The sequence below is a fragment of the Gossypium raimondii genome, chromosome 7, assembly GCF_025698545.1.
Source record: "Gossypium raimondii isolate GPD5lz chromosome 7, ASM2569854v1, whole genome shotgun sequence".
Lineage (NCBI taxonomy): Eukaryota > Viridiplantae > Streptophyta > Magnoliopsida > Malvales > Malvaceae > Gossypium > Gossypium raimondii.
The window spans coordinates 49,528,111-49,543,460 of NC_068571.1; the positions used below are offsets into that span (position 1 = coordinate 49,528,111).

At 36.0% G+C, this 15,350-nt stretch overlaps 1 pseudogene; it reads right to left on the reverse strand.

The window, feature by feature from the left end:
- Positions 1-7,675: 7,675 nt before the first annotated feature.
- Positions 7,676-12,703, reverse strand: LOC128042578 (phospholipase D alpha 1-like; annotated as a pseudogene).
- Positions 12,704-15,350: the final 2,647 nt, after the last annotated feature.

The following is a 15,350-nucleotide window of genomic DNA, read 5'->3' on the forward strand; positions in this document are numbered from 1 at the left end:
TCTCACTCCAAATCCTGATGCTTCTATTTTTGTCCAGCAAGATAAGCTTCTTACTTGTTAGCTTCTATCTACCATTAGTTCTCCTCTGTTGTCTTTTTTTACAGCAGCGAAATCTTCTTGTGACGTTTGGAGCACGACCAATCGCCTTTTTGCTACTGCTACTCGAGCAAAAATGTCTCGAATCCGGCATGACCTTCAATCAATCAAGAAAGGAACCATGTCCGTCAAAGAATATATAGAAAAAATACAAAATACCAGTGTGCTTATTGAGGCCTCTAGATCTACGGTTCCAAAGGCAGAGAAGGTGGAAATAATACTTGTCGGACTCTCATCGGAGTTTGATGCTGTTTTAACTCTTGCATCATTCTCGACTGAGTCTCTTCCGCTTCAAAAACTTGTCGAAGCTCTTCTAGAATTTGAGAATTGCCAAAATCGTGCAGCAATAGAAGCACCGTTTCTTGCGAATCTTATTGAGTCTGTTCCGTCGACCCTGGTGTTGACACCCTGCGCGGCAGTCGTTCGTCTTCATCTACTCGTGAGCGAGTGTAACACCCCTAATCCATATCCGTCGCCGAATTAAGGTTACAGGGAATTACCGAACAAAACACAGCTCATAACAAGCATTCATTAAAATTCATGCTTCGTAAATTAACCCCATCAATACATTTATCCCATTCAAATTTTGAATCTTTATACTCCTATATTCATATCATTCGCATTTTAAAAATATTATTTAAGCTTATATTATTACATAACATATATAGTGCATATTATACTTAATATGCAATATCACACGGTATAAAGACTCAAACATATTCGGCCTAAACAACCTCAACAAATGGTCAAGTATAAAATTTTAAGCATCATAGTCATGCACTCATTTTACCTAATTAATATAAACCATTTTAAAACACATACTACAAATCATAGTATACTCAATTTACAAATTTAATAATCAAACCAAACCACATATATCTATTTATTCAACTCATGAACTATTCGGCTAGCACAATAATCTAAATTAAATTATTCCCACAGCCTAGTAAACATATATATTTTACACATAATCAGCCATTATAATAAGACCAAATATACCTCTTCACTCATCACGAGACTATGCGTATATGACCACATTAATTTGAGCCAATTTCAATCACCCATATTGAATCATATCATGACATCACCAACCGAATCATAGTAATCCAACCATAAGTGATCACATTACTAGCATATACATTTTCTTTCACTAATAAATATTCGAACCCATATGACTATATAATTACTTATTTACCTAGTACTTTATCCGAATTTGCATGCACATCATATACAATCCCTCAAACTATTTCCAAGACAAATGCACCTCAATTTATAATACCAAAACATACCTATTTTCTCACTACAAATTTGTGCGCATGTGACCATGTTAACTTGAACAATTTTGAACACATATAACACCTAAAACACACCTAAATCGCATGCTTAAAAATACATACTCATAGCCAATCCCTTAACCACATATTCGGTCATCTCATTCAACCTCCAAAAATAATTCATGCCATTTTTTTATCATTTAGATCCATACCAAAACAATCAATCAAAAAAAATCATAGAATATACCATTACTTACATATAGCAATCGAACTTACACATTGAAAATACCATCAAATACATATCCATAATAAGCTATTTCCATGACCGAATACACATAAACACTAATGTCAAAATTACGCCATTTTTGCATGGCTAAATGTATACACACTGCATGACCAAACAAAACAAATGCTAGCCTATACATGCCATATGTTCAAAGTTTCAAGCTTTCAAAATACCGAAATAGAAATCGATAGTGTGATGGACTTCCTTGACGATTCCCAAGCTCATAACTAGATAAAACAATTAACGGACAAACACACAGTAAGCTTAAATAGCTTAGGAAGTCATAAGCAAATAGTTTTTTTTAAAAGAACAGATATAGTTTATACAAGTATGCCGAATTCTCCCAATCTTGAACACATATATATATATAATCATATTTAAGTGATTAGTTCATATTTTCATGTTATACACAATACTTACCTTTACTTTCAAAATTCATATAACTCAAACATATATGAATTGTTTAATTCGAACCCACATTCGATTTTGCCATATCATTTCCCGTTGTATCATTCAGAATAAAAAAGGATACTCGGACGGCTAAAAAGCTCGTACAATGCCAACGTCCCAGACGTGGTCCTATACGATATCACGTATCAAAATTCCTATGGTTCGTACGGCTTTCGGATGTTGTAAATCAATCGAATTAAGCTCGTAATTAATCTTCCTATGTTAAATTCAATTCAGTATTGTAGTATACATACATACAATTCAATTCAACTATGTATAAAATAAATACATTCAATTTAACATCATTTACTCACTTACGAACTTACCTCGAAAGAAGACGAACGAAACGGTACGACTATTCGACAACTTTTGATTTCCCCCGTTCCAAATCTGATTTCTTCTTTTCTTGATCTATTTCAATACAAATTTGACTTGTTTAATCATATATTTATTCAAATTTATTTAAAAACTCATAAATGGGCAAATTGCATTTTAGTCCCTAACATTTCACATTTTCTCGATTTAGTCCCTATTTCAAAACAACTCAAAATATTCAAAATTTTAACATACTCTAGTTGGACTGAATTACCTTAGGTCCCTAGCAGCCCAATTCTAACATTTATTTCACATTTTAGTCTCATAATTTCAATATTTCACAATTTAGTCCAAAATGGACATTTTTATCAAAAATTCATTAACAAAACTTGCATATCTAACAACAATGATTTATTTTCCATCATCAACTATCAAAATACTCATGCATTCAACAATGACAACATTCAAATACTTTAACAGTTTTGAAATCGGAGATACGGGCTAGCTAGATTAAGCTACAACGATCTCAAAAACGTAGAAATCATTAAAAACGAAGCTAAAATCGTACCTATTTGGCCAGTGAGAGCTTGGTCGAATGTTAAAGCCAACAATGGCTTTCTTCTCCTTGAATTTTCAGTGAAGATGAATAGTGGAAGATGACAATACATTTTGTTTTATTTTAATTTAACATTATTTACTAATTTAACTAATTAACCATTAATAACATTAGTAATTACACCATGTCCCATTCCACTATCATCCACTATCACAAAAATATGGTAATTACCATTTAAGGACCTTCACATAAATCAAATCATAACAAATTAGCATATTAACAATGAGAATGCCACTTTTACTTTTTATGCGATTTAACCCTTTTCACAAATTAAGCACACAAACGAATAAATTAAATCACGAAAATTTCACACATATCAATTCACATACTATAAGCATGGAAAATAATATTAAAATATTTTTCTGACTCAAATTTATGGTCCCGAAACCACTTTCTAACTAGGGTCTAAACCAAGTTGTTACAACGAGGGTTTTGGCTCCAGATTTAGTGCCAGATCTACGGAAGATATGGTCACTTAACACAATGCTATTATTATTACTTTGATCAAGAGTACGATGGCTTCTCCGCTTTGACAGTGGCCTCGGTGTCGTCTGGCTATGCTGGCCAAGGACTGCGCGATGTTCGTTTTGGCAAACCTGAGTGGTGGTCATCCGCACATGGTGGTCCGCTCTCGTTCGGTGGATCTGAGCAGCCCATCGGCCCTTTGGAGACGTCCCTAGTGGCGTTTCCTTCTGGTCTTTCCTGGGGATAGATGCCAAGACAATTTCCTCTACCTCATTATCACGCGACTAAGCTTTCTAACCCTTTCAATTTTACTAATACTGCTACTGCAGGTCATGAAGATGGGACCACTTTTATGCCGCTTGGATCGGGTTCTAGGTATGGGTCACATAACGTTGGTAATCCTTTTGGGCCGAGCGATATGGGTCATCAATTCGACCTGCGTGTTTTTGGTCCTTCTAGCTGGTCTAGGCCTCAAGTTTCAAGCCATAGTCTTGGGCCATATAGTAGGTCCGGCAATACAAGTTATAATGGTGGCCATATTAATAAGCTGAATGGTCAGCCTAATAGGCCAAATGCAAATCTAGTTGGGCTTGAGCCCACTAGTAATAATGTTGTCCAAAATCAAGGTGTGCCATGACGAACTAAACTGAGGGCTCGTGTTCATGATTGTGACGCTTCACCGTACGTGGGGTTGTTGCGTATTCTTGATTTTAATGTTTCTAATTTTTTGACTACCTAGGGATCCAACTCCAATACAACTCACTATGGGTCTAACTTTGATAATGACTCTTATGTTCCTATGCTTGTAGGGACCACATCTTGGTGTCCTAATTCAGGGGCTACACACCATGTCTGTTGTGAGGCCACTGCTTTGCATGAGTCCACACCTTACTCAGGTACATCTTCTCTTCTCATGGGTGATGGGTCTCTTACGAAAATATCATGTATTAGGAATTCTATTTTATCTACAACAAGTAAGATGCTTCATCTGTCTAATGTCTTGTGTGTTCCGAATATACGGAAGATTCTGTTATCTATCTCTCAGTTTGCTAAGGACAATAATGTATTTTTTAAATTTCATCCATCTTATTGTATTGTTAAGGACATCCAAACTCAGAAAATTTTGCTACGGGGCCATACTCGTGACGGGCTCTACTATTTTCTCCAGTAACTCCGGCTTCGACATTTTATGCTCCTTTGGTCTACAACACTAAATTTCAACTGCATACTGATAGTGATGATGTTTTTATCCTATGGCACTGCAGACTTGGTCATCTATCTGCCTCCACAGTTAAACTTGTTCTTGATAAGTGTAAAATTGTTTCAAATAAAAAGTGCCTTGATAATGTTTGTATTGGATGTCAAAAGGGGAAATCTCATAAACTGCTCTTTTCACATTCTACTACTAAGTATAAATATTTGTTTGAATTGGTTGTCTCTGACTTATAAGAACCAGCATCAGTTGTATGTGGTTCTAACATGTACTATGTGTAGTTCATTAACATGTGTAGTCGGTTTACGTGGATTTTTCTTGTCCAAAGTAAGTCTCAAGCAGTTGAGTGCTTTCTTCAGTTTAAGAAAATGGTCAAGACTCAGTTTGGGAAAGATATTAAGAATTTTCAAAGTGATTGGAGAGGAGAATATCGTGCTTTCACATCGGTGTTGACTAGTCTTGGGATACTTCACCGTTTATCCTGCCCGCATACATCTGAACAGAACGGAGTTACTGAGCGGAAGCATAAGCACATTGTTGAGACTGGTCTTACTCTCTTAGCTCAATCTAATCTGCCTATGGACTACTGGGGTTATGCCTTTAGTAATGCTGTTCATCTCATAAATCGTCTCCCTACTTCAGTTCTGGAAGGGAAGTCTCCATATCAGGTTCTTCATGGTCGTGAGCCGACATATGATCACCTAAGGGTGTTTAGGTGTTGTCATTTTCCCTATCTACGACCGTTTACACATCACAAGTTGGATGTGTGGTCTCAGCTATGTACGTTTTTGGGGTACAGTTCTCAACATAAAGGTTATAATTGTCTTACACTGAATGGTAATATCATTGTTTCTCATCATGTTGTTTTTTTATGAATGACGGTTCTTGTTCTCATCACCTATCATAGACAGTGGTAAAACTAGTCCTAAAGTTTCTACATATGTTCTTATTGTCCAGTCTGATTTCCATTCTCCTGCTCTAACGGTCGCAGGGACTACTGGCCCTTCATCTTTTCCTCCTGGTATTCTTATGCAGTCCACAACGGGTGATTCAATGGATGAGTTGAGGTCTGCTCATGGAGAATCCCGACTCTCAACCTCGACAGTTGCGGGTAGTTCGTCTACTCTGGACATAGTTCCTTCTGTTTCAACGTCTATTCCATTGGGCAACACTCATACTATGGTTACTAGGTCTAAGGCTGGGATTTTTAAGCCCAAGGCCCTATCTGTTGATGCTATTGACTATGAGCCTCGCACGGTTGAAGAAGCTCTTGTAAATCTAGAATGGCGACCAGTGGTTCAAGCTGAGTTTGATGCTCTTATGGCAAACTCCACTTGGGAACTTGCCTCTCTCCCTTAATGACGAAAAATAATTGGGTGTAAGAGGCTCTTTAAGGTAAAGAAAAATTCTGATGGGACTATTTCTCGACGTAAGGATCGGTTGGTCGCAAAGGGGTGCTCACAAGTTTCTGGTTATGATTTTAAAGAAACATTCAGTCCCGTGGTCAAACCGACTACTATTTGAACCATACTATCAGTTGCTGTCTCTCGTGGTTAGCAACTTCGCTAGGTCGATGTTAATAATTCTTTTTTGAATGATGATCTCTCTGACGAAGTATTCATGCAACAACCTCCAGGGTATGTTCAGTTTGGTCCAAATGGTGAAAACTTGGTGTGTCGTCTGACGAAGGCGGTATATGGGTTGAGGCAAGCTCCCCGTGCTTGGTTTGATGAATTGAAAAGGTATCTTGTTTCTATTGGTTTTTTTTGCGTCTAAATTTGATACATCTTTTTTTTGTTCGCGTAACGTCTTAATCAATCATTTATGTTCTTGTTTATGTGGATGATATTATTATAACATGAAGTGTGGATAATAGTATAATTAGCTTTGTTAAGCTTTTAGATAAATAGTTTTCTTTGAAGGATATGGGAGACCTTCACTACTTTTTAGGCATTGAAGTCACTCGATCCTCCATTGGAAATATTATTTTATGCCAACGCAAGTACATTAAGGATATTCTTGACAGAAGTTCTTTGACCTCTGCAAAAAGTGTCTACATACCAAAGGTTACTTCATCGACGTTGTCCAAAGATGAGGGTACTCGTCTTGCTGATCCTACGGAATATCGTAGTCTGACTGGTGCTCTTCAATATGTGGTCCTAACTCAACCGAATATTACTTATACTGTGAATCGTGTGTGTTAGTTTATGCATGCACCCACTACAGTACATTTGGTGGCTTTGAAACGAATTTTACGGTATTTACATGGTACTATTGATCATGGGTTGATTTTTCATCCGTCTGATAGACTATCCCTCGTTGGATATGCTGATGCCAACTGGGGATTGGATTTTGATGATTGTCACTCCACGACAGGATATTGTGTGTATTTTTGAAGTACGCCTGTTTCGTGGTACTCGAAAAAGTAACAAGTTATTTCCCGGTCCACAGCTAAAGCTGAATATCGAAGTTTGGCTGCAGCCACCAGTGATGTTACGTGTTTAGTCTCTTGCTAATAGAGTTATAAGTTCCTTCTATTGATTCGCCTGATATTTGGTGTGACAATTCTGGTATGGTAGCTGTTGCTGCTAACCCGGTCTTACATTTCAAGTTGAAACATGTTGAGCTTGACCTATTTTTTGTCCGTGAAAATGTAGCTGAAGGGTCACTCGTTGTTGGCGAGGTGCCCGCTTGTGATTAGGTTGCTGATATTTTTACGAAGCCCTCTCTATTTTGTTGATTACTCGATTTCGTCATTTGCTTCGGGGTTTACCTATTGAGAAGTTGGATGAATGTTAAGTATAGGATAAGATAGGTTGTTAAGCAATTTGTTATACAAATTAATAGTTTGTTAGTAGAGTTTGTTAATAGCAGTTAGTCTTCTTTTTGTATATAAAACTTACTAATGTACTGATCAAATCAACCAAGAATATCAGAATATTCATTTGTTTCATTCACATTTATTTTGTATTTCTCCTTTTGAATTTCTTCATTTCTGTGCTTACTAACACAAGACCTGATCTGGCTGCATCTTTGGGGTTTTGGGGAAAGCCAAAGGCAGCTCCACTATCAATGGACCGGAATAGTTGAACATTCTATGTTTCTTGATCTTCAGGGAGAGTCACTAGAGATGGAGGAATGAATATAACATGCAATTCTCATAATGGAACAAGCAAGTCTTTCTCCCTTTGCTTCCTCCACCCCTGCTCAAAATTTAACAATACGTCCCACGCAATAGGTCTTTCCGATCGACGATAAATATCATGCCAAGGCTCCATTGGCCCTCCTTTCACAATAGAGGCATCGTAGAAACAAGGTTGACGAAAATCATCATGATGGATTGTGCCTAAAGTCCTGAAAATGGGATAAGGAGTGTCATATCTCCCATCTGTAAGGTCAATGCCACCGATGAAGCTCATAATCCTCCTTTTTTATTCTCTATCAAGCAATTCACCATCCACGACAACAACCTTTTGGTGATGAGTGAACATGGTAGATATCTCTATGTCTTGAATAATGCTATGCAAATTATCAGGGTTCCTTAGACATAAAACACAAGGAACTTCACAGTCATGGAAATACTATCTCATATCCTCATCATGAGTAGCCATCACTCTGTCTTTCTTAAGCAACCCAATAGAAGTTCTATCATCCTAGACGAGAATTAATACGCGAACACCTTCATTCGTTTTCTTTTTAAGAAGCTCGCCAAGTGTCAAATCACCATGTTTCAGCCTCTTCGAGTCTCTTATCATGGTCATTTTAGCATACATTGACCACCCAACAATGTAAATAAGATGTCTTGCATTAGAAATGGCAGTGAAGATGTCCTTCTAGCATTGATGCAGTTTGTAAACTTACATCGGTAAGAGGGATGGTACCGGAAATGAACTTGTCATCAACATGACCATCTTGGTAAAGGGTAACCTTGCAAACCTTCTCTTTGACTGAAGAATGTATATGGGACTCCTTGAAACTGTATATGGGACTCCTTTTAGCAATTGTTGGACAGGAACGTAAGCTCTTCCAATCAGGGTGGCCCCTATGGGATCATTTTGTTTGATAGAAAAAGCAACACTGGAAACCATATGAGCACAATATATGTGAAACAACTCGTGTCGTTGTGGGTTAGAGCATTCATTTTCTAGAAGCTTGGTTCTACCAACTCGGGTGTCTTCTAAATCAATGGTGACATACAGTTTGGAAATTCCTTTCCCAACTCCTGCTCTATCTTCAATGTTATGCAATAACTTTTGGAAAGAGAAATACCATTTAATAATGTTATGCATAACTTGAACTTCAAGTTAACTGTTGTTAACAACAAAGAAAATAAACATAAATGAAATATTATATCCTAGGCTCAACTCAAAATGCAGAATCTGTCCAAAAGATTTCATTTTTTCCCTTAACAATTCTAAGAAAAAAAATTAAATATTGAAAAGCAGGAAGATTTCCTGAGATATAAGGACATCTTGTCTTGATTGTCAAGAAACAACTGAAATTCTGATCCATCATCTTTAAAATCAGGAAAAGGTAAGATAAATTCATTATCCTACATAGTCTTTAAAAGAATTGAAGTGTTAAAGTATTGTCCTGATTCTTGGAGTGCGAGCAACATCTCTTTTAAGGTGTAGTTGCTAGCTATATTACTTGGATTCGGCTATGAGTGTTTGATATAATAATGTATCTGATACGGGTATGATTAGATCCTTTTTTAAAGTTTTTTCATATATTTGGAGAATCCTTGGTGGTCATATCTCCATACTCGTGTAGGACAAGAAAAATGAAGAGTATGGTAGGAAGAGTTGTAGAGACATCTTTTGAGTTGAAGAAAGAAGGCTTACTTGCTCTTGCTAGGCTAGAGTTTGATGACAAGAATGACAACAGAAGGGGCTTTCTTACAGTAAGTGAAGCCTTCTCTACTGATCTTCCTATAGCATCTTTGTTGTTCATCATTTATTACAAAGTGAAAGTTATACGCATACGAGAAACAATGTTATTCCGACTTCTTTTTCTCCAAATATCGGTGTTTAGTACATATGATTCTCTAAATACTTGAAAATATTTAGAAATTATGAAACATAATCGTATTGAAAACACATGCATATAAAATATTTACGCGTGAGACCGAGGAACTAATAATTTATATCTTAAGCATATAAATCTCCAATGAAGATGAGATTCAATTCTATGGCGTATAACTAGAAATAAATAAGAATAAGAAAATGAAAAACAAACTGGCTATCATTAATATTGTTCTAGCTGTTACGATCGATTTACCAAGTCTTTAATAAAGACGATGATATGTTATCCGGACTCAAAGCCTTGAATAAGTGGCGGTGACTGGTCATAAATATACCTGGCAGAAAGCATGCAGCAACCTGATCCAGAAAGCAGTGCAATGCTTTAGCAGGTAAACTTAATTCGTTTGGAACCTAGCCAATGTTACTCCAGCAAATTGATTTTATTTGCAAATATCTGCTGCTGATGTTAGCACGTAAACAAGTGGATAGGTTGTATTTTTTTTTGAAAAGTCAAAATAGAAATTTTATTTCTTCAGCAAAACTACAAACTCAAATGAAACAGACAAAGCTCGCCTTTGACTCACTGCAAAACCAGAACCAGAACAGAAGTAGGAGGAAACCAGATCCGAAAGACTCTATTAACTAGCCCCTAATCCATGTCTCAGATCCACGCCTACCCACACCCAACTTAGCGACACAGTCCGCCTCACAATTAACAGTTCTAGGCACAGCTCTAAGCACCCAAAACCCGTCAACTGGTATGAGATCGGCTATATTTTTGCAGACATTACCGGAATACTTCAATTTTTTTTTCTAAAATAGAAGTATTAATGACTCATTTGGTTATTCATATAATAACATAGAAAAAAGCTTATTTATTACAACATAAAATAAAAATAATAATTAGTGTTAATTTAAAGCTGAATTAGAAAGATAAATAAAATCTTTGCAAAAATAAAACCTCTTCAAAATAAGCTAAAAATTTCTTCCACTTTTCTCATAATAAACCATGTGATGATTGATTGAAATTAGGTTTTGCTAATTTATATACTAAAATATGACGAAAAATAATATTTCTGCTAAATGTAATGTAAATACGTATTTGAATAATATATATATTATAACTAATTTAGTTTTCTTACCTTCTTGGATCAACTGATTCAAATCCATCTTCCATTTTCTTCTCTTCATATATTTTTACAACTGCTAAGTCGAAACTTTATCTCCCAATGCATAATAATTTGTACTTTTACAAAGGAAATGTGAATATTTACAAGCAACCGTGTCCGGATGCCTAACGCTCACTCGATCTCGGCATCACTAATGCACTAATAAGAAGTTAGAAATCTTAAAAGAAATTAGGTTATTTGTTTAAGTCTAATAGGATGATATGGTTACATTGTTTTAAAATCATTGAGGGTTATGTTCATGGGAGCTTAATTATTTTTTAAAGAACTTTTGAAGTATCATTTGTTAAGATTTAACAAAATTGTTCAACGGATCAGTATTATTTTTGGAAGAGATTTTTATCTCTCAACTCTATGAGCGCCTGAAGAGGTGATCGGTTCGCAGAGTAAGAGAATTTCATCAATTGGTCATGAAGGTGAGTCATGTATCATGCCCCGCGAGTGAGCAACACCTCATCAAGCTCGAACCCGAGCTAACACGAGAGAATTAAGCCATGAGGTTCTTGGAGTGTCCTAGAAGACTCTAGAAGTCAGAACAAGGGTCTAAATCCATGTAGAACCATGTAAAATGTTCCAAAAGTTCTACAATACTCCACCATTGTATAACTTTTAATGAGTTAGGTGGAAAGGTTCTAGAATTAGATCTTGACTGTCCATTAGGATTAATTGTAACTATTAGATCGAAAAGGGCTTGCCTATATAAGGAGGTACTCCCCCTGTTTGTATCCAAGCTATCTTTTATTTGAGAAATATACTTTCACATTCTCCAAGTTTTCTTGCATTCTTTACTTGTGCTATTTAAGCTCATTTTTTCCGTTGCTTGTCTAGGCTAAGTGTGCCAAAGCCTCTCCCAAGGGAGGATTCAAAATTGACTTAGGCTCATGGGCGAGAAATTTGAGTCTAAGACCGCACGATTACTTGGATAAGTCTAAGCACGTGACAAGTGGTATTAGAGTTTATGTTTTTAGTACTGCGGTGGTTTTAATCACTGAATTTTGTCCTGTTCGAATTTCGTGTTTTAATTTTTTCCAAATTACGGGTTTGGGTAATTTGAGCTCGAAGTTTTTTTGGATCAATGGGTCTAAGGTTTGGGCTTGTCACATATGGGCCCAATCATTGGGCCTAATGATTGGGCCTGTTGTGATTGGACAATTGGGCTTTTACTTATCTAATTTTGGACTTGATTGGGCTTTAGCCCATTAGTGTTTTTGTTTTTTGTTTTTATGTTATATTAATTTTAAAATATAATAATAATAAAAGAAAATCAGAAAAAATACAAAAATTAACTAATTACATTTTGGTCTCCAACTTTCCTAAAATTACATTTTAACCCTAAATTTTCCTAAAATTACATTTGACCCTCTAACTTTTCCTAAAATTACATTTTAACCCTCTAAATTTTCCTAAAATTACATTTTGACCCTGAAAATTTTGCATCCTCTACAATATGGTCTTTCTGGCAAACTACATCAGTTTGTAGCCGCCAGGCGCATTTCGCGCACCTACCCTCCGTTATTTTCGGCGGCCGGCCTAGGGTCATGATGGCCCTCCTCAACTGCTACCTGAAAACAAAGAGAAAAAGGAGTAATCAACAACAATAAGAGGATGTTTTTCTTGCAAAAAATCGGCAGCCAGGAACAGAGGTAGAAAAAAGAAAAAAAGGGCTTCAAAAAAAGAAAAAAAATAGCTTTGTTACCTTCGAATCGTCATGGCCGCTTCCCCCACCGCCACCGTGACCGTCATCGCCCCCACTGCCTTGCCACTTTCCATCCGCCATTATTAAAACCCGAGCAATCGCAACAACCAAAATATAAAAATAAAAAAATATAACTCACCTTTTAGGGGAAGACGCTGGCAAAAGGGAAAGGTCCGGCCGTGGCCCGAGCGATGAGCGACGAACGGCGGTGGATGAGACGATTTGCAACATCTTCAGGTCCCCTGAAAAATAAACAAAACGGGAAGAGAAAAAAGAGGAAGAAAAGAGAAGAAAAAAAGAGAAAGAAGAGAGAAGAGAAAGAGGAGAAAAGATATGAGGGGTAAAACACCAACGACTGTCGCACCGCCGGGCAAATGAAGCGTCAGAAAAGAAAAAAATGGGCTAGGGTTTGAGTTGAAAGAAGAAGGAAAAAGAAAGAAAAAGAAAAAGAACAGTCGGTTCAACTTGACCCGTACCGTCGATCCAAACTACTGACCCGAACCAGATCTGATTTGTTGCCAGCTGTAGACCCAATAACATACCAACCCAACAGCAGCCCAGCAACAACAATACCAGCAGACCCAACAACAAGCCCAACAGCCGCAGCCCAATCCAGTCAGCCCGTCCAGCAGCATACCAAATTGAAAAAAAAAAGTGAGAAAGGAGGCCCGATTTGCATTGTTTCAAGTCCATAACCTTAGGCTTTTGGTAAAATTTTAATCCATTGTAAATTTAGTCCATGTATTTAAAAGATACCCATTTTAATTAAATTAGCATTTTTAAATAACCTTTTTGAAATATTATTATGTCTACTTTATTTATTATTTTTAAATTTAAATAATTTCAATACATAGGGCAACGAATCGGTTTGACATTAAGCCATTGATTTCACTGCTATGTTGGGTGTATATCATGGATTTTTGTTAAATGCGGAACGCCTTTCTAAAAATTGAGAAATTTAGAAATTCTCGTTTTTTTTATAAAATCTTTATTTTTGAAATTACTGGTAAATTATCAAATTGCCTTTTAAAATATATAATGCAATAATATGTAATATATCAAAATTTTCATTTTTTCATCGGATTATGATTAAATATTAAATTAAACTCGTATATTTGAAAATTAAAATAATGTGCGCTTAATGAGATACCGATTTTGGGCGTCACGAAGGTGCTAATACCTTTCTCGTGCATAACCGACTCCCAAACTCCAATTTTCTCTGGATTTGATGCAGACCTAAAATCGACTTTTTTTTAAGAAAATTTTAAAAATAATTTTTTCTTTTAAAGAGAATTTAGTAGGTGTCCGATCGCACCTAGAAAAAAGATCAGTGACGACTCCTCTTTTTTAAACAGAATTGAGATTTTAGCGCTTGTAAAAATTTTAGGTCGCTACAGTGGTGACGATGACAAACTAGTTCGACAAAGTGAGATAGTAAGAGGACAGCGTGGTTGAGAACCAAGGTGCTGCGAAGGGCAAGAAGGTTTTGTGAAAGGACTTCATGAAGGTCGTGGAGACCCAGACGGCCAAGATTGAGTCCGCTATGAGTGACGTCCTTATGAGGGTGGAGGATACTAGGATTCCCTTGATGAGATTAAGTTCGAGATTAGGCAAGTATGACAATGAAACAGTGCCTAAAGTTATGGTCATTGTTTTAGCCATAGAAAAAACGACAAAATTATCCTTGCATTCAAATGTGTCAACAACCTCTAATGGGGACAATATTAAGAGTTCGACCGACTACCTGATAGATGACACTTCAAAAACATCTCTGAAAGGAGTCTACCCTCAACACAGTGAAAAAGATAGAGTTTGCCAATTACCACGAATACTTGTTAATTTACATCATTGACAACTTATTACCTTTAAAAACCCATAACACAAATGAGAAAAGATACAATAAACGACCACTCTTTACTTCACTTAAATTTGTAAGAAAAAGAAGGGAGAAGAAATGAACCATTTCGTTTGGAGATTAGTGCCATAATAATAATGTTGAAAGCTATTGATGGGTCATTTGGGACCACATTGGTCTATGTTTTTCAACACTTATGCATGAGGATATCTTAGGACACTAAAAATTGTTTCATTGGCTACACATTAATGTAATGCATGTGGGTTTTGTTTTCCATTTTATGGCGTATCTTTACTGCCAAAAACCCAACCTAGTACGTATTGATGGCTACATATTTTATATATTTTTTAATATGTCATTTTTGTATATGAGGACATACAAACTACGTACTTGCATGGTTAATTAATAGATCCAATTAAATGATGATCATCAATTCAGACTCAAGTTGTAATAATCGAGCCATGTGCTCAGAGGTTTGCACTCCACCATCACCTAACTCTCCTCTTTCTTTTCACTTTAGCTTAGGGTTCAAACCAGCAACCATAATAGAATCATTTTCATTTTTTCAATGTTTCAACCTTTTAGGTGGCCTTTAATTTGCTTTCTTCTTATATCCAAATTTCAATGAAATGTAGTTGTTGAAAATATTATTACTAATAATATTATAACACTTATTACGCTTGAAAAAGTGTGATTAAAATAGTAAAATGATATAATTACATGATTATATTACTAAACATTTTACTAGAAATGTGCCTGTAGTTTACTCTCATCAAATATAACACAAAAGGTTAAGTTCCAAAAATTTTCAATAATATTTGTTATATGATATACTTCCCTTTTAGTTTTTTTTTAACAATTAAAAGTTGAATT